This window comes from Pavona decussata, unplaced genomic scaffold, assembly GCF_977016875.1.
Source record: "Pavona decussata unplaced genomic scaffold, jaPavDecu1.1 SCAFFOLD_72, whole genome shotgun sequence".
Lineage (NCBI taxonomy): Eukaryota > Metazoa > Cnidaria > Anthozoa > Scleractinia > Agariciidae > Pavona > Pavona decussata.
The window spans coordinates 5,108,028-5,127,416 of NW_028145491.1; the positions used below are offsets into that span (position 1 = coordinate 5,108,028).

The following is a 19,389-nucleotide window of genomic DNA, read 5'->3' on the forward strand; positions in this document are numbered from 1 at the left end:
TCCCCAGAAACCAAACCAAAACTGGACTCCACAGGGCCACAAGCAAAATTCAATGTAAGATTTCTCTGTGACCAACTCAAGAAGACATTTTTTCGCTTAGCTTAACTCACATGCTGTACGGACCTGATTCCAAATTTAACTATACATAGTAACTGGGTTACCAACTTAAACAGTAAATCTGAAATTTCAAATATTATGTGGGAGGGATTCAAGAGCCATGGCAATGACAATAGTCAACAGTGACAACCTTTGAAGTAGCTAGGTGAACAGCTGCCTGGTGCCAGTTTTAGGAAGACAGTTGAGGTATCCCAGTCATCCAAGAACTCCCAGAACTGGATTTCCTCATGCTAAAAAGGAGAACTGCACTTCAAATCCTTTAGTAGCCCTTCTTTAAAATATCATGCTTGTAAACTTCTAAAATTCTCTTCAAAGCTCAGCATTATGGCGTAATGCACCTTCCCCAATTTGGTTGAGGTCCTCCCACTGGAGATTACAAACACTACACGTGTATGTTAAAAAAAGAAAGACACTGCATTTGCCATTTCCCAAATAAACCCTTGAATAATTATCATTTAACACTTCATTACATTCAGTTACTCCATTTGAACTCAGAGACCTGCAACAGGGTATCCATTCAGTCACCGGTGCATCAACAACAATAGATCTCTCAAGTTTCCCATGAGATGTCTTGAAATGGTTTATTTGGGGAGGAGAGGAAACAGAAATAAAATTACTAGAGGGAAACAACACAAAAATTGATGAAATTCGAATGTAGAGAAGGTTACCACCATTGCCATACTATATGACAAAGGAATGTCCTATGACGCAAAGTGCTAATCAGGGCTTACAAAACATAATACAATAATTATTGATAGAATACTCCCAAACAAAATGGTAAGGGTACCCTGACCACCAACATATTCATAGTCATTGGATATGAATCAAATGGATGACAAGTTTTTGTAACTAGAATTGGCTGCTTCTAGCACTTTTTTTTTGGTTGCAGTGTTAACATTGTGTGCCCTGCAGGGTTGTACTGATGCTTTCTGCTGTAGACAGCAATGTTGCCCTCATTGCTGTGAAGCCTACCAGGCTTTGCAGCTGACTATTTCAGGCTGCATATGTGAACAACCTGGGTTACCTGCACCCAAAGCCAGTGGCTTTTTTGTGATTTTTTGGATGAATGTATAGTGGATGCGTGTAAATATGTATATCACCAAATTTGCGTCGATTTCCCGCCCCTGTAATTTAAACCCTTGAGTTTTGTACTTTCTATTCCATGCATAGTCAATCAATTCAGAAAGAAAACACATTTTATCATTGGAAATGAAAATGAAATAACCTAAAGAACACTTGAGCTCTAGCAGTAACTACAGCATCCCGTCTGGTTCTTGGCCTGAATAGTGGAGCGCTTGGGTTCATGTTCGCTGTAGGCACGCACGTAGGTGTGTCAGCAGCTCTATTACAGGACAGCTCAAGTGGGTACAGATGCAGTATAGGATAATTTGGCAGACAGTGATTGGTCTTCAGTTGCACTTCGCAGATGACACTGTCCTTTCTGGGATAGACTTGCTTCCCTGTGGCCAATGGCCATGTGCCACGATATTTGCTCTTCATTTCACTATGACGACATCTCCAATCTTTGGCTGAACGTTGTCACTTTATGGGCCAGGTTGTGCCTTTCACATGATGCTGCTAGATAATCTCTCTGCCAATGGTTTCATAGGTTATCCTTGCAAGTTTTAAAGTATTTGGCTCATCTGCGGAAATTTTGATCCTTGATTCACCTTGTTTCTTCGTCTGGTAACTGTTTCGTGATTGGAAAAGGAAGGTTGGTGATGTGTGAATTGGTAACTCAATGTCATCTTGCACATAACTTAACGGACATCATTTGATCTGCATTTCAACATGGAGTAGAACCTCACTAAGCTGCGCCCACCTTAGAACACCTCCCCCAATTACTTAATACATCGCGGACTTCACTGCTCCAATGAAACGTTCAAACTGACCTCCCCATGAAGGAGCTCTGCTCAGGTTGAATTGCCATACAATATCATACTCCTCTAGGAGTCTCCTGTAGGCGCTTGTCACTTCGTAGTTGGCAAAGCTATTTTACAGCTGTGATAGAGAGAGAGAGATAAATTGTTTATTGAAAAGAACACCTCGCAGTCCGAAGACTGAATTACGTGTATAATGTACAAGAAACAAAATCTATAATTAAATTAATCACAAAGGTCTATGATAATAAAAAATGTACAATCGAATAAAATCATATCACTCAGAATGACCTTGTGTTAAGAAAATATACATACATAAAACATATTTATTTACATATTTCTTAGGCTATGGCTAACAATAAAATATTTTTCAAGGCGATCCGTTTTGCACACTGGCATTCATGTACTTTTGTCACCCACCAAGAGAAAAGATGCTTCGTTCTATTGGCTATGTTAATAATCACAATATTTAATAATAATTATTTTGTGAGTAACAGCAACAACAAAAACCATTTAACAACATGAACAATTACAGTAACAAGAATAGATGTTAAAGTTGGGCATCTTTTCTCTAAACGATTTCTAATAAACCGTTAAATAGAAACTGAACAATTAACCGTTATTAAACACTAATTCCATGGTTTGGTTTGGTTTACTTTTGAATAACGACAATGGCAACATTAAACAAGCAAACTCGAATGAAACATATTTTAAAACTCTTTTCACATCCTTTTTTCACACACAGCCCTTAGGACTGTTTAGTAGTGCCTGTATGAGTAGCTTAATTTCAGAAATGTATGGATCTTCAGCTCATAATAACGAGTGTGGTTTACTTTTGAATAATGACAACGGCAACATTAAACAAGCAAACTCGAACTAAACATATTTTAAAACTTTTTTCACATCCTTTTTTCACACACAGCCCTTAAGACTGTTGAGTAGTTTCTGTATGAGTAGCTTAATTTCAGAAATGTATGGATCTTCAGCTCATAATAACGAGTGTCCATATCAAGCAGGTGTCTCTAAACTTCCTATTGCTGTGCAGCTGGTTATGGTAATTAGCTTAAGGTGGGAGCAGACCTGCGAGCTTGTGATTAATGTCAAGAACAATGTCATCAAAAAGATCAAATGATAATGACGCTCGTCTGTCCTAAAGAGAGGGAATGCCTGCCTCTTTGAGTGCCCTGTTGTAGCTTACATAAGGAAAAATAATGCGCAAGGCATGCTCCTGAATACGTTCCAGCTCCTTATGGTACTACAGTAAAATAAGACAAGATCACTCGCACAGATACCAGCTCGTTTAAGTTGTCTCAGGAGGTACAATCTTTTGGCTGCCTTTGAGGTTACATCAGAGATATGATTGTTCCATTTGAAATCATCACTTATGGTAACACCAAGCACTTTGGCCGAGTTGACTCTCTCGAAAACAAAGCCATTGAGTTCAACTGGAGAATCTTCCCATTGTCTCAGTAGATCTTCCTTGGTCTGCCAGATCTAGTGACGAATCTCTTAAGGCAGGGAATGGACTACTCTGTTCAGACTGCAGGCAAATAGGACAAGATAGGCCTTGCCTTCACGATTAGGGGTCTGTCGGTAACGAATGGGTCTGGCAAAATCTATTGCTACCACTTCAAATGCTGTCTCTCCTCGAGTTTGGTCATTGGGTAGAGGGCCAGAAGGCGGAGCACCCAGTGCAGTTGCTTGGAACCTTTTACATCAGGCACCCAGTAGTTCTCTCTCACTGGTGCCGTGTACCTTCTGGACCAATTTCTTGGTAAAGAGCATGCCAGAGGGCAGGTTTATAGGGTACCTCCCTTGAATTCTGTCATGACACTCCACTAGGCCTTCATAGTTGACTTGAAAGTTAAGTTCTGTTTGTGTCTGCTAATGAATGGGGCATTAAACAATCTCTTTTCTGCATGCAACAAATGCACTGCTTCGTGACTGCTTCAATCTCTGCTGTCGGTAGGGGGGCAGTTAGTTTCATGTGGCTCCTACAGTTGTGTACGAGTCTTGCGATCCAAGTACCTATTCGCAAGGTGCGACGCAAATTATGCATCTCAAGTAGCTGGTCCATATCATCAGGGACTTCCTTGGTCAGAGTTGTATTGAGCACTTCACGCATCATCTTAGCTTCTTCCTCTGAAGCTGAATTCTTCAACACAAGTAAAGTTCTCGTAAATGTCCATGCTGCATTTCATGCAGACTGCAGAAATACTTAAACCATTTCTTAATAACGAAAGAGTTTTACAGTTCTAGGAAATTGGCTTTTGAAAGGCACAGGTGGCGAATTTCACTTTATGACACTTCGAGAAGGTTGGTTGCCATACAGTCAACTGCAGTACAACGTAAATGGAATATGTATCTTCCATCTCCGGCAGGTGGTTGGACCACCTTTTACAGTATCCCCTTCCTGTGCACAAGTTCGAGCAAGTTCAGAAACTTTCAATATAGGATATTCCATAGAACTATTGGCACAAATTTAATGTTAAGAAAATGGCTATTAAAGATTTTTATAAGAATAACGACACATTTGAGTTTACAAGACATGTTTCGGTCATACAACGACCATCTTCAGTTGAAAGTAGAAGTAATTTGAAGTTACATTTGAAAATATAATGTAATGCGAAACAAAGATAAATAACAAAGGTGCAATAAATTAGGAATCTAACAAAATAGCCAAAGGTAACAAAGGAAGTATACAATAGAACATGTAACTTCAAATTACTTCTACTTTCAACTGAAAACATAGTCGTACGGCCGAAACATGTCTTGTAAATTCAAATGTGTCGTTATTCCTATAAAAATTGTTGCTAGTGTGCTTCTTTCTAGATCCTTTGGCTATTAAAGATCACGAGGAGTTTTTTTTTTTTTTTGCAATAGTGAACCTGAAACCATTGAGCACATCTTTTGGTTATGAGACCGGATATCTCCCCTTTGGAGCGCCCTCATAAATTGGATTTGCGAGGCAACAGAAATTGAAGTAGATCTTTCTCTTGGGGTATACAAGTTGGATGCCTTAAAAACTGCCTTAATAAATTGTATTATTTAAGTGGTCAAGTTTTTCATATAGAAATGCAAAATGGAGGGCTCTTACCCAGATTTTCCAAATGTACAATTCTATCTTTAGTATGACAACTCTATTGAAAAGATCACATGCCGCTTTTCTCGTCAGGATAAATTTCTAAGTAAGTGGAAACAGTTGAAAAACTATTCTTTTGATAATGATGTAATATTAGTACATGTACTTATTGTAAAAATGTAAGTGTAAGTATGGAACGTTTTTTTAGATAATACTGCCTTTTTGTAATGTACTGTTCTGTAATCTACTATGTAGACCTGTGTGTTTGTAATAAAGTTATTAAAAAAAAACATCCTACAATTTGTTCTGGAGCACAGGGCATGGGTACAAACACTTGTTTAAAGATGGTGCAGTAGGACTGGCTCTTGCGGGTGCATCATAAACCACTTGTAGTTTTGTGTTTGCAGCATTTTGGCATATCACTTCTTTTTGAAAGATATAAAATTCTCTTCCCTTGATTTCTTCTGGTGCAGTTTCAACGTTACTTTCCAATGATTCCCAGATTTTGCCTTCATATTCGTCAGTGAGGTAGTTGCGTTCAAGTTTCTTGACTAGGTTAGAAAAGCGATGTAAACTTCCCTGTTTATTTGGTGGCAGAACTGGATGATTGCCTTGCCAGGGTAGGCCTGTTTCTTGCCATCCCTTAGGTGAACGTTGGAGCTGTTCCTTAAATTCTATGTGTACAATGCTCTGGTCATGCCTTGGTACATCTGAAGCCTGCAGCGGTCCTTGTAGTCACTTTGTGATGGTTGCGTCAGCAACATTGTGTTGTGGTCAAACTCTGATCTGGGGCTCATAATAAACCATCCTAACTTAGTTTTTTCTGCCACTGGTTCTCCATCTCTCCTGATTCAAGGTTTTGTATTGGTTTTGAAGTTTGCATATTCTCCGCTTCCTAACACGACGTACCAGAAGTTGCTCCTTAATGTCACGGTCTGCGATTTTGACTGCAAATGCGGATAATTGTCAATCAATTGTTCTTACTTGGGGTTGTCAATTGATAATAGCTCTCCTCTATTAACCTTTGTTAATTTCACACACATCTGGTAGCTTTCGTCCAAAGATTCCACTACACTGTCGTACACTTGTCATACCAGTTTCGTGACTTGTTAACTGATCAGTATGTCTACGTGTTTTGTTTTTGTTTCCCATGGTTTTTTCTTCAGTAGATCCAACAGCTTTGCAGACACATACAAGCTCCCAGCGCCGGTATCTATCAACTCGTGAGATGTTATCCCATCAATTTTCTCCCTTATAGTAAGACTGGCCGAATGCCGTTATTGTTTTCACTGGCTGTCATTAATTTGCACAATAATTATTGAAACATCTTTTTCCATGCGAGAAATTGTTTATGCTCATCTCTATTGGCACTCAGATGACTTGTGGCCTCTATCACCACAATAAACACATTTGCTTGGTTTGTGTTCCTGGCCTCGTGCTTTAAAGAGTTGTTTGAGTGCTCTTGTCTGCGATTAAGTTGTTCTCTTTCCGGGGGTCATCTTGTCCACAGTCTTACCACCTCTGACAACTGGGCGAAGTCCCACTTTTCTAAGTCTGGATTAATTGGAACTAGATCTCCATGAATTGCTGGTAACTTATCCAACGTCATCAGTATGTTTCCATTCACTTGGTGCAGTTTGTTCAACATCTCCAATGCCTGGACGCAGTTGTGTTCATGATTACTGGGACATCCATGATTTTCTTTATGTAAGCCTTCACTATTTCCGATTCTTTCCCATATCTGCTTTGTAGTATCAACTTGGCTCTGTTGTAGTTTTCCGAGTTAAACGGCAAGGCTTCCACAGCGCTTTTAACCTTCCATCCCAGCAACCCACACAAATAAGTAAATTTATTGATGGGCACAATATCCGCTTTGTTGATTGTCTCTGTGAATTGACCCCAAAACCTGGGCCAATCCAAGAAAGAGCCTTTGAACCTTTCAATTTCGATCTTTGCCAGTTTCGCTGATGTTTGTTTTGATGACACACCTCCCTGCTTTCCTTGTATGAGGTCGGCCTGAAGCTAATCTCCTTTTCATGCAGTTCCATTTCAAATTTCAGTTGATCTTACGCAGTCATCTCATTTTTGCGTCTTCTGTTTTTCAGCCATTTACGAAGTTGGCCAACTTCTTCATCCGTTTTTGATAGATGAAGATCAACTTCAGAATTCCACGAGCTTATTTTGGAGAGATCTTCCTTTGCTTTGATCTCTAATGCTTCTAAGGTGTACTTTAAGCGGTCCGCTTCAGAGATCGTAGATCGAAGTGCTTCCGAATGTCTCTCGATTTCGCGCTTCGATATTGAGGACCGTAGAACCTGAAAATCTGTCTGTTTAAAATGTAATATGCCACACAACCTTTTTAGAACCTCTTTCGTGTTGTTATTAGTTTACTATACTTTACTAACTTATTGAGTGTTTTAGAACTTTGTAAATCTTGGGCCCACCGTAATTGACGCTAGCTGTTGTGGTCACCCTGCCTTAACCCAGTACTCGTTTATCTTCTATTTCACCTTGTTATGTTCTGTTTTTAGTTTTAATTTTGAAGGCAAAGTCTAATAAGAAAAATAAAAAGATAGTTTCTACTGTTCTGAACTGAGTACTTGCTCCTTTTGCCTCTTCAAGTCGCAACCTCTGTAGGCATTATCTTATATGAAATTCAGGACAAAATTATACTCACTCCTGTTGGTAGTCGTCCTGTTGGAGGTGCCACTTGTGAAGAATGCTCGCCTCCAACATAGAACAGTGTTCTCCACAAGTCACGTTTGGTTTAAAAAGGGATTTAATCAACTAGTTTTGATCTTGAATTAGTGACAGTTTCTCAACTCACATGCCTTTCTGAAGGGTAATAATTCAACACTACTATTTGTACAGTACAGAGGGTTGTGGATGTTGTTGCAATTTCAGGGATCTGTCAAAAGGCTTCTAATGATCGGTCCTTCGAATCACACCACAAACGGTCTTATGTCACGATAACAGCAATTATTTTTTTAATTTCATTCATCACAAATACAACAAAATTACAACGCAAAATAATATAAGAACACAGAAGGAGTAGCTAAAACAGCTGTGCAATTAATGTTGAAGGCATTTATTCATCAGTTAATTCGATAACAAAAATGAATGAAATGCTGAAAAAATAATTATTATCTCACACAATCCATAATAAGCTCCAGTCTCCAACAATTGAGACAATACGTTTTCTTTTATTTTGCTCAAAGCTTCTTTAATTTGCTGTTATAGCAGCAACTGACTTACATATCCCTAGATGAAAAGAAAACACAAATACCTGTTACAGTATCTTCCTTTTATGCGGTGACAATCAGTTCAGTTTGATTTTTCTTTAAACTTTGTTAAGCTTACGTTTTGTACCTTGACTTTCCAGCGGCACTTTTTGTACTGCGCATGCCATTAGGGAAATTATTATGCAAGCTGGCATAAGAACAAGGAATTTGGTACAGACCCGTGTTTTTCCAGTTATTGCTATAACCCAAAACCTGAAAATCAAACTGGAATCAATATGTGGTTTTTTACAACATTTGTTTAACCCCTCTGTACCAGATGAAGGTGTGCAAAAAAATTCCTACCAATTTCTTGTTGGGGCATGCTGTTGTTGTCATATGGCTGGCATCTCTTTCAAAAACTTCCCCATCTGGTTCAGCTCCAACTAGATTTGTCTGCTGTTGTTGTCTTTGATGACTTCTACTTTTGCAAGCCCGAGAGAAATGCCCCATGATTCCACAACTGCTGCATCTTTTCCCATAACCAGCGCAGTATTTTTGATGTGGTTCTTGGTGAAAACCATTGCACCAGTAGCAAGGGGTTGATGTCCATTGAGTAGTTTCCTTAACAGTGTTTTATTTGCATGTGAAGTTCACTTGTTCTTGGCTCCCTCTGGCGGTTTTCGTGAGTTGATTGGTGTGTGTAAGTGGCTTTTAAGCATTTTGCAACTTCAACTACTTCTTTCAAGGTTACCTTGGATTGTCATCAATTTATCGATCTTCTTTAATGTTCCATATACAATACAGATTTCCATCAAGCGAAAGAGTTTCAAAACCGAACTCTACGACCACACTCCGTACAAAACAGAAAAATTCTCCTTCAACAAAAATACAGCATGTTCAATGTTCACGGGATCACATGTGTGAACCGCATGATCTGTCCACATGCTATAAGAAAATGTTCAAAATATGTAACACTAAGCTAAATGTCACACAACGAACAAAAATTATTCGCAACACACTCCCCCTTGACCAGTTACTGGTCAACTAGTCTACATATTAAGTTCGCATTGATAGCAGCTGCTCGTCTGGGCCTTCTGATTCATCCAGTAATTGCTCATCATTAGTCACGACCTCCAAAGGAGACAGCTTTTGCACTGGTCGTTTAATGGTCACGGGTCTTCCGTTCTCAATACATAATATATATACAATACCAAAAATGTACACATGCACATACAATACAAAAAATCTTACACTATTCTACTTACACTGCATAGATGAAATAATAGAAGATAATTTAAACTTATATAAAATATTTTCTTACATATTCAACGTTTTTCTTATTTAATTAATCAAATCTTGTTTAGCAAAACACCGGGTAATAGAAATTACTGACGGTTTTACATAAAAGAAACATGCACTTAAACATTGTGGAAAATATAACCACGAACGCACATTATGAACACAAAAGGATTACAGTAGACATACCTATATATAGTGGGAAGTGTTCAATCTTAATAAGAAGTTGTCTAAGTGCAAAAAGCCATTGCATATGCTGGTAATGAAAGTATGGTATTTTGCCATAAGAATTGCATAGTTGAGTAGTAACAAGATGCTGTGGGAGCGTTTACTTGGGCGTCGTTCTATTAGGAGTATCTGAGCATGCACGTTAGTTCAGTCTTTGGTGACAGGTGAACGATAAAAGATTCACTGAGAGTCTAAGGCATCATATTTTGGATAAACCTGATGTGATTTGGACCGAAAATGTCATGCAAACAAAATAAAACATTACTCTCTTACTAAACATGTCGGATTTTGTAACCATGAGGTGCATCTAAGATAATGATGGATTTTGGCGACAAAGGAGTATTTGTGGTTCCAGTGGTAATGATGAATTTTGGCGACAGAGGGGTATTTGTGCGAATACCTTTCCACCCTGATACCCTTTTTTTCTGGGCTTTCTATGAGAGATGTTCCAGCTTTTTCACTGGTAACAGCGCCCAATCGCAAAATGTCACGCATAACGCGTAATATGACACGCGTGCGAAAAGACATGCGTTCTATATGGGACGCGTGTGATAAGACAAACCTCACAGAACATCCGATTTACAGAAAGTTAGCCCAACGAGTCTATTTCATGATCACTGGAATGGGACAGAACTTTAATAACAAAATCAAAGCGCTCTGTGAGTGACCAAAGAATGAAGTATTCCAAATTATGTTTACAGTCATTTGTTTATTAAACACGCAAAAAAGAAAATAAACTTCACTCGCACTGGAAGGCAACGCAAAGGTCGAAGTGTACGTTCATTCTTTTAGTGGTTTTGCGCGATTGCCAATGGACAAAATATCATGACACAAAAGAGAGTGTTTCCAGGTTCGTAAATAAAGGGCTTTAAGGTGATTCCATCGAAAGAACGTTTGTAATGAGAATTTTTTGAAAATCTCTACAGATGTTAAGTACATCTAGTACATCAGAATAATAAACTAAAAAGAGGGGGTCACCGTGCTTGTTTTCACCCTAGAGGGCTGTAGTATCTCACTATTTTCTAGGCATGTGACCTCAATATTAAAAGAGCTAGTCTACAGCGAGAAGTGCCCACTACTTCCAGAAAGTTAGTACTGACAATGAAATACTAGCATTTTTCTTATAACAGTACTGTAACTTTGTAGTAAAACGCCATAAAGTGGCTAAATAAATTAATCCCATGGCATAATAGGGGACATTCGAGCGGTTGTACGCTTCCCGCGAAACGTCCAAAATTGATCGTAGTAGTGATTCCACAATAATTTTTCGAAATTGAATAATGAAAAATTATTAAAACTGGCATATAACTTAGAGAGTCGTATTTTCTTTAATTTGGTTGAATAAAAAATGGGGGTCACCGTGCTCGTTTAGAAGAAAAGGACCATTTATTTTCCTGCCGAGCTTAACCTCAAGGAAATCCCGCAATGTTGTGCGCGCTCGCTCGTGCGTGCGCTAAATGACGCGAAAAATTATGCGCAGCAAGGATGCGCAATGCAATGCAGTGGAATCACCTTAAATGAAAGAAGCTGGGTTTATAAAGTGGAAAGACACTGTAGCTCCCATGGCGATTGAATAACAAGCAGAAACCGTCCAGTTTTCCTTCCAAGAACCGCCGAAAAATTTTCTTCCTCAATGCATACATACATACATACATAGTTTATTTGGTAAAGCAGGTTGGGGAATTGGCAAGACATTAAGTCCTGATGTGGACCTGCGCTATCTAAAATGATCAATCAATACACACCTAAATATTAAATAACAACGGTTAAATAGATAATGATACATGTAGCTAAAATAGATAAATATTCAAAAGCCGCGTCGCCGGATGAAACTTGATGCACGTGAACGATTTTGGTTGCCTAGCATGTGACCGATTTCCTCCCGGTGTTTTCAGCGTGGCAGTTCCTTTCTGCATCCAAATGACGGCCTTTCTCAAGGTTTTGTAACATCGGAAGGGGCTTTCAGTTTTGCTAAAGCCCGGGTGCTAAAGTTGCTATTTTGGCTTTATCCAACGTAAAAATAAAAATGTGTTTAGCCTTGCGGTACTCAGTTGTTGTTGGTATGAATATGCAAATTTTCGGCGTTTACATTTGTTCCAATGAATCGATCTTATCGCTAACGCTCGACCCCGAAGGGAAGATTTTTTCAGATTCTACTGTGATAATTTCATTCACAACATTAACTCGAATTTTTGGGTAATTTCCTTTGAAAGTTTTCATTTTTGCGTTTTATGTTTGCTTAAACAGGCACACGAGTCATCTGACATTTTCTCGTAGCCCTCGTTAGTTTGTGTCGCGTTAAAGAACATCTAATAAAGATGAATTGAATAATTTTGGTTTCACACTCGATTGAAAAGAGCTCCCCAAGTTTGGGATTGTTTGACAAGACGAGAGAACGTGGGGGATCACATTTTGGTTTTATCCAAGTGAACGTAAATAAAGAAATTAATTCGTCAAGCGTTGATTGTTTCTGTGCATTAGCAAACTTTCAGTGTTTACATTTGTTCTGGTGAATAGATCTTATCGCTCACACTGGACCCCAAATGAAATTTATTTCCGAAGCTTAAGTTTTAGTTTCCTACTTTACCCTAAGCCTTTCACCCACGGAATGGTCTTGAATCTTTAAAGTTAATTAAACGTTTTCTTTTTTATACTGCGGCCAGAGAAATGAAATATTTTGCTTGGCTGTATGTAAATTCAGTGTCTAAGACCTTATCTTATCGATTACGTTTGACACCGAAGGGGGATTTATCGAGAAGAGTCACAAGAGCGTCTGCGAGGGAGGTTAATCGAAGTCGAACTTTTCGAAAATATCCGTCCTGAAAGGAAAGTTGCCCCTTAGATCGGTTCAATGGAAGGAGTTAGCATACAACACCAAATTCTCTCTGCAATTGCTGAAAGTTCCCACTCACTCAGTGAATTTCTCCCTTCGTCAAACCTCATGGTCGATAGCAGAGACTTGTCGTAATCTTTCGTCCTTGAATTCAATGCTTCCGATCACCTTTTACGTTCTTTTCTTGAATCCAATTGGTCGGATATCCCAAACTTCGTCACAATTAGTCTTCACGATTATATATCGACATGGTTACGCATATTTATGCTAACACATAAATTTCCCCTTCATATTAGTCATAAGATAGTGTAAACCTGATAAGAACCTTATGAGTGTTACGTCATAGTTTGCAATCATATGAAGTACTTATCGAGAGTAAAAGAATTTAAGCTAATATTGATAAGTTGACATTAGAGTGCTAATGTCGGTGTATACTAAATTTAGGAGATTTAAATATTGGGGTCACACAGATACATCTCTGACTCACAGTTAACATTGAAACAATCAATGTACAAATGGTTTCGGTCTCCAAATCAAAGGTGAAAATCTAAGGATTAAAGCCCGGGAATATGAAGCACAAGTTATTCTACTTAAAAAATGTTGTTTTCCCCTGTATTTCATTTGTACTGCAAATAATGCAATTCTCTCCGGTGGTTACTTGTTGCCTCACTATATCTCTGTATCTATTGATTTGGGGGAGTAAGCGATGCTGGAGGTTATCACTGCTAAAAGATTGTAGGCTTACACACCATGCAGTCATATATGGCCCGAGTTTAAGCTGGTAACAGCTTTAATTGTTGTTAATCATTTGTTGTGGCCTGATTTGTCTTTAGCGGCAGAGTTCTTTATTTTATTTGGGGAGGTTCTTCCTGTTCTCTCTCATCGTCTTCAAACTGGAATTAGCCCTTCAACTGCAGTCATAATTTGTTTAGACACTTCACTAAGACCACAAATATATCACATCTCACCCATATAGCATGTACTCCCCTTACCCTCTCTTTCGATGTTGCGTTTACAGCATTTCTTTCACTTCCACTTGCTAAAACAAACAAATTCAACATTAAAGGGGAGAGGCAGAAAGAAAGAAGGGTGCCGTTTCAACTTTTACTTTACTTACTTTTGTTGTTATTTCCAACAAATATACAAAGACAATTTACACAACCCACATATAGCATTAGCCAATCTTGGCGGGTATTAGTAATAGACAAACATTAAGACTGCAATATTGCTACAATATCGGCACTACAGTGTAAGACTGTGACATGCAGTTGTAAACGAAACACAGATACTATAATAAGTAATAAACAAAAATTAAGTATTAAGGGTAAAAAAGCTGTGACTAAAGTTAAAGCTATGACTGAGCATGTAAGGATGAATAAATATATCCTTAGGCATAAGATGCAAATAATTAAACCTGTGCAACATGAAACTGTAGAATCAGTAAATTATAAAAAGTATAATCAAACATGTCAAATAACATGAATGAAATCGTGCTGGTGGTGGACACTTGAAGATTGTGTGCATGAATACTGTAACTGACTTAGCCAACAAGGGAGAATCTGTGTGGCCAATGCTTTGTTTTCTAGGACTTTTCCTATGAGGTAGAATTCATTTAATATGTTCTACATTACAGCAGAAACTATGAAAAAAGAAGGAAAGTAAGTAAGGTAAAACAACAAAATAAAATTAGAAGTAAAGCTTTTCAAATCTTTGGGATTTGTGTCACGATGTAGTCACTTTGGGACGTAGATTGTAACATTTCAACTGCTTACTGCTAGTGTTCATCTGGTGATCAGGTCAACTAGTTATTTTTGCGCCATTAATAACACACAGGTCGGCTGTGGTTGGTGCATTTTGATCCTCCACTGTTTTGGCAAGAAGTTGTTTCCTCAGTGGTCCACCATTGTCCCGTTCCCCTGTTGATGTCTTTTCCTTAACCCTGCACGTATACAATGTCACAGTGAGGGTCTCAATCAATGAACTTAACCTCATCCCAAAGCGGATAGTGGCTGGTCTCGTGGACATTTTCAGGAACAGCAGACGTCTGGGTACAGGTGAGCCGTATATCCCTGATGTGTTAGTTGATTCTCTCCTACAGAGATTTCCCTATTTCTCCAGTGTCACCTTGCTGCACTCACAGGGAATCCTGTATACCACAGTAGCTTGTTTTGCCGGATCAATGTTGTCCTTTGGTTGCACTGCCTTGTTGTTTAACTTAATTAAGGCAGCAGTGAAGAGGTGCAAATAAAGCGTTTTAGCTGGTTAACACCCTGCCATGGATTTATAACTTCCGTTAAATCAGTTGCCTTCAGCCTTCCTGAGGCACCAGAGGGGTTCAGGACCTTGGCTAACTGGAGATAATAAAGTGCAGTATGTCGACAAGTCCATCCTACATGATCCATAATCTCCAATAAATCTGCACCAGTTAACTCCAATGTAATAGCGCACCCCGAGCGTAAGCCATGAAGCGTCTGTTCCTCATCGGCTCTCATCTCCTTCAAGTAAGACTTAAGACGGGCTTCGGCGGTTGCTGAAGAAAAGGGGGAATCCACAATGCCTCCCTGAGGATTAGTAGGGCGGAAAAGATAGCCGGTTGTGAGATCAATTGTGAGGTCTCCGGCCACTGCCATGTACTGCTAAATCCCCTTAATCGGGCAGATCGCCAATTGCAGATTTCTTCTGATACCAAAAATACTTTCATCACCGTCTCTCAAAGTCTTTCCCCAGACATGATTGAAAAGGAATCCATCGTCATTAGGAAAATGCAAGATCTCCGGGACTTTCACACCTAAATCTCCTGGGCGGTCATCGCTAAAGAAAACACATTTAAAATAAGCCTGATCTCGGGCCACAATAAAACGCTGTGTTGGAGACAAATCCTCTGAGGCTAGTTTCTGGTCGATATGAAAGGGCAGCTGAGTTAACTTATCAACAAAAAACGGAGTTGCCTGTTTAGGTGTAATCCTAGCCGGCAACTGGTCTGCCGTTATCAAACAAAGATAGTCCTTAACTGATTTATCCGCCGCCGGATTCCCCAAACTCAAACGCCTGTCCCATTCGCCATCCCGACCAATGCGTGGAAGATAGAACGAAGTTTTCCAATATAAGAATCAACAGTCTTGTATGAAAGTCTCACGGGGCATCCGCATGAATGAGTACCACATTGCCCTAAAAGGCACAACCATTTCGATGCACCTGAGTGTTGCCACCTCAATCCTTAAACACAAGGAAACGACACAGCTAGGTGAAACGATAGCCAGAGATGGTTTACCCGGCAGACCCAAGAGAAAATTCTCCCATTCCTTTTGAAGAGAGTCTTTTTGTTTTGAATAGCTAGTAGGTTGATCAAAATTCCACAATTGGTTCAAATGAGTATCAATTTCGTCTAAATTAATATCAGCCGAACCTGACTGCCTAACACGCACTGTCCTCCGAGAGTAACCACAACGTTGGCAGAATCGAAAATCACAATCATTGGAATAGCCACAAGATGGACACCGAACAGAAGGTACAAACAATTTTGCCACCAGCGGGAGCTCCTAGAATGGGGAACAACAAGATATTACAAAATTTTATTTAAAATTGCGAGCATCATACTAACTAAATCTCTCAAAAAGAAAAGACGATGACAACAGGGTATGACCAAATCGTCCTAAATCACTTATATTAGAACCTCATAAGCTATGTAACATCACATAATTTTGTAGACAAAAAATATTAAGACGATCAATCATCCTTCAAAACATCTCTGTCCAGACTAACTCACCATTTCGGCTCAAAGTTAAACACAAGTTAAATAATTTAGAACTCAACCAAGAAGATCCATAAGTCTCCCGGAATATTAGAGTGATTAATCCATCCTTCCTTAGACGGGATGAGAAGGGCTTGTGAATTGCCTTTATGAGCAAGCTTAAGAGACCTCGTGGACCAACACTGGATCAGCGGCCACCAATATTTCCTCGGATACACATCCAAAACAAGTACCTAACATGACCTCCGGAAACTCTTCAAAAAACATAAGACGGGATCCACTAAGATTGACGGAGGAAAAACGTAAGGTCGTTCCAAAAACTGCTCATGTCGGGAAAGATCCTTTTTTTTTTTTTCAATCAACAATCAACTTTCTTTTAACACGGTAAATGGCTCAGCAAGCTGGTTTTCAGACATGCTGTGTGATAATTACAAACTATAAAAATCAAGACTAGAGATTAACTAACAATAATTAGCACAAGAAATGACAATTGTGTCCATTCCTATCGACTGTCATAAACGTAACTATCTAGTTTATATGGTAATCAAGGCTAATAATAGCTGTGGTTTGTTGGACCTGTTCAAGTATAGTAGTATTAACCACTTCCCTTAGACGTCTGATCTTTTTTTTTTAATATAGCTTTATTTCAATGCTACACATAACACATACATCTCATATTACACTATCCTTATTACACTTTTTGAAGTACAAAATTAATTGACCCCCCCCCCCCCCCCACACACACACCCCTTTCTCAAAATAAATAAAAAAAGAGTTGTTACGTCGATTCAAAAATCGCCCACTTTTCTCTTAAAAATTTCATATTGTTACTGGTACGCACAATATAGAGTTCAGTTTCATATTTCAATTGAACTTTAAATTTAAACGCAATTGGGAAAGATCCTGAGCAAAGAGATTTACCCCCGACGACGCAGGAGTCTGACAGGGCGTAAAATGTGGAAGGATTTCCCAAATTTATCTTTCATTGCGTTTGAATCCAATGCCATCAAATCACACGTGTGACCAGTAGGGCCTCCAAACTCCACTCTTTCCACTTTGATTGTTCCAGGCCTGGACCACAGCCTGATTATCAACCAAACCATCCACCCGGGAATTCCTCAACTGATTTTGAAAAGCCAGCAGCACCCTCTCGAGGGCAGTAGCTTCCTTTGTGGCAAAGTCCCAAGATTGCTCTTCATCGGTCCAATCAGAAATATCTGCAGACACTGGTGAAATCAGCGATCCTCCCCACGCAAAGTTAGAAGCATCCGTAGTAACTGATACTCGAACATGACGCTCATCCCTCCAATGGGAAATTTCCTCTCTAAGGGCCCCGCACACCCATATTAGCTTGGAAGAAAGATGGCCCTTAGAAATAGCCGCATTCATTTCTTTGGTAAACAGTCGTGCTCCAGGAACGACTAAGGAGAAGGAAACACATTTACCAACCAAACGCTGGAGTGTTTTAATCGGTATTGTTTTAGCGTCTAGGATCTCCCGAATTAACTTGAAAAAATTTGCTTTTCTTCTCGGGAATGAGGTGGAACACCTGTCGAGCTGGGTCCGATAAAAACCCTAAGTAAGGAACAACCGTTCTGGGACTCATAACAGATTTTGCCAGCCCTAAAAATATCCAAGTTGAATAAAAAAATAGGCCACAAGAAAAACGGCTGATTTTGCAGCTGCAAATCTATGCTCATCAGCGGTCGGAATATCAGCGTATACCCCCTTATCAAGGGAAATTTGTAGTTGTCCGTTGTAGTGATCATCAATATACAAAAGACAAGGGACATTCAAAGATCGCAAGAAATTTGTTGCCACGAGACCAGTGTTATGATAAACGTACGGTGAAATCTTCCAGCCAAATGGTAAAGTATTATAGGTGAGATACCATCCACCCCACCGAATGCCAAAAAATGTTCGACTGTCATCCAACAAAAGAGTATGATCGTATCCAGACTTGTCATCAAGAACACTCTGATATGAATTCCGTGAAACATAACGTGGCAGGTCACCAACATGATCCAACTTAAACAGCTTGTCTTGCATCCAAAGATTCAAAAAACGTACATCATGACACAAAGGTGGCTTAGTTGGTTCCACGGTCAAAGGGAGAACGAGATGGGGGGGTGGGACCTCACCCATCTTCCCCAACAAAGACACTGCACCAGTTTCTAAGCGATCAAGAAGGGTTTGTTGAATAAACTTTACAAACAGCTTACAAGAGACATTATTTAGAAATGCCTTTCCCGGAGGGAGATCAGAGTCATACGATTCTCCCTTAAAAACCCCCGAGAAATGCTGAAAAAAGGGAGACAGACACTTTGCCGTCAATCCATGATAAGACTTCAGTTTGATGAAACGAAGGATTCCCCGTGACAATTTCTTTCCAGCTATCAACATATTGCTCGTGTAACTCACCCACCCTAAAATGTTCGGGGTCTCGAAAGAGTAAATCTCCAACATCACTAAGAGCTTCCCAACGTGACACTTTCAGAACCGTTGATCTGAATTGAGAATTTGCTGTCACCTCGCTGCTGACAGGAACAGGGTTTCCTCGCCAATCTACCCATCGCAGACACCGTCTATTTGTTCCAGCTTGGACCACTTTAGAATCAAATGCTAAGTCCCTTTCCCATGCCCAGCCAAAGGCTTTAAGGCATCCCTGAAAAGGGAAAATAAAAGGGAAAAGAAAATGAGAAACTTGTGGCGACGAAACCCGAAGTCAACAGAGAGATGACAGCTCTGACCCAGCATAACTGAGGGGGGGGGGGGGGGGGGTTGATTGAGATACCCTTTTTCAAAACTGCCAAAACCCACGACTTTAAAAAATAAAGGATATGCCACAGCAAATGGTCTAGAACACATAAAAGACAATAGAGATTGCTGGGATAACAGTTATTGAACTCTACAGCCGCAATTACAACTCAAAATGTTGTGAAAAACCCAACTGAGATGCGAGCTACATTCAGAACATTACT

General features: G+C 39.5%; 1 pseudogene; it reads right to left on the reverse strand.

The window, feature by feature from the left end:
• Positions 1-11,462: 11,462 nt before the first annotated feature.
• Positions 11,463-19,124, reverse strand: LOC146477114 (uncharacterized; annotated as a pseudogene).
• Between the last annotated feature and the right edge of the window lie 265 nt (positions 19,125-19,389).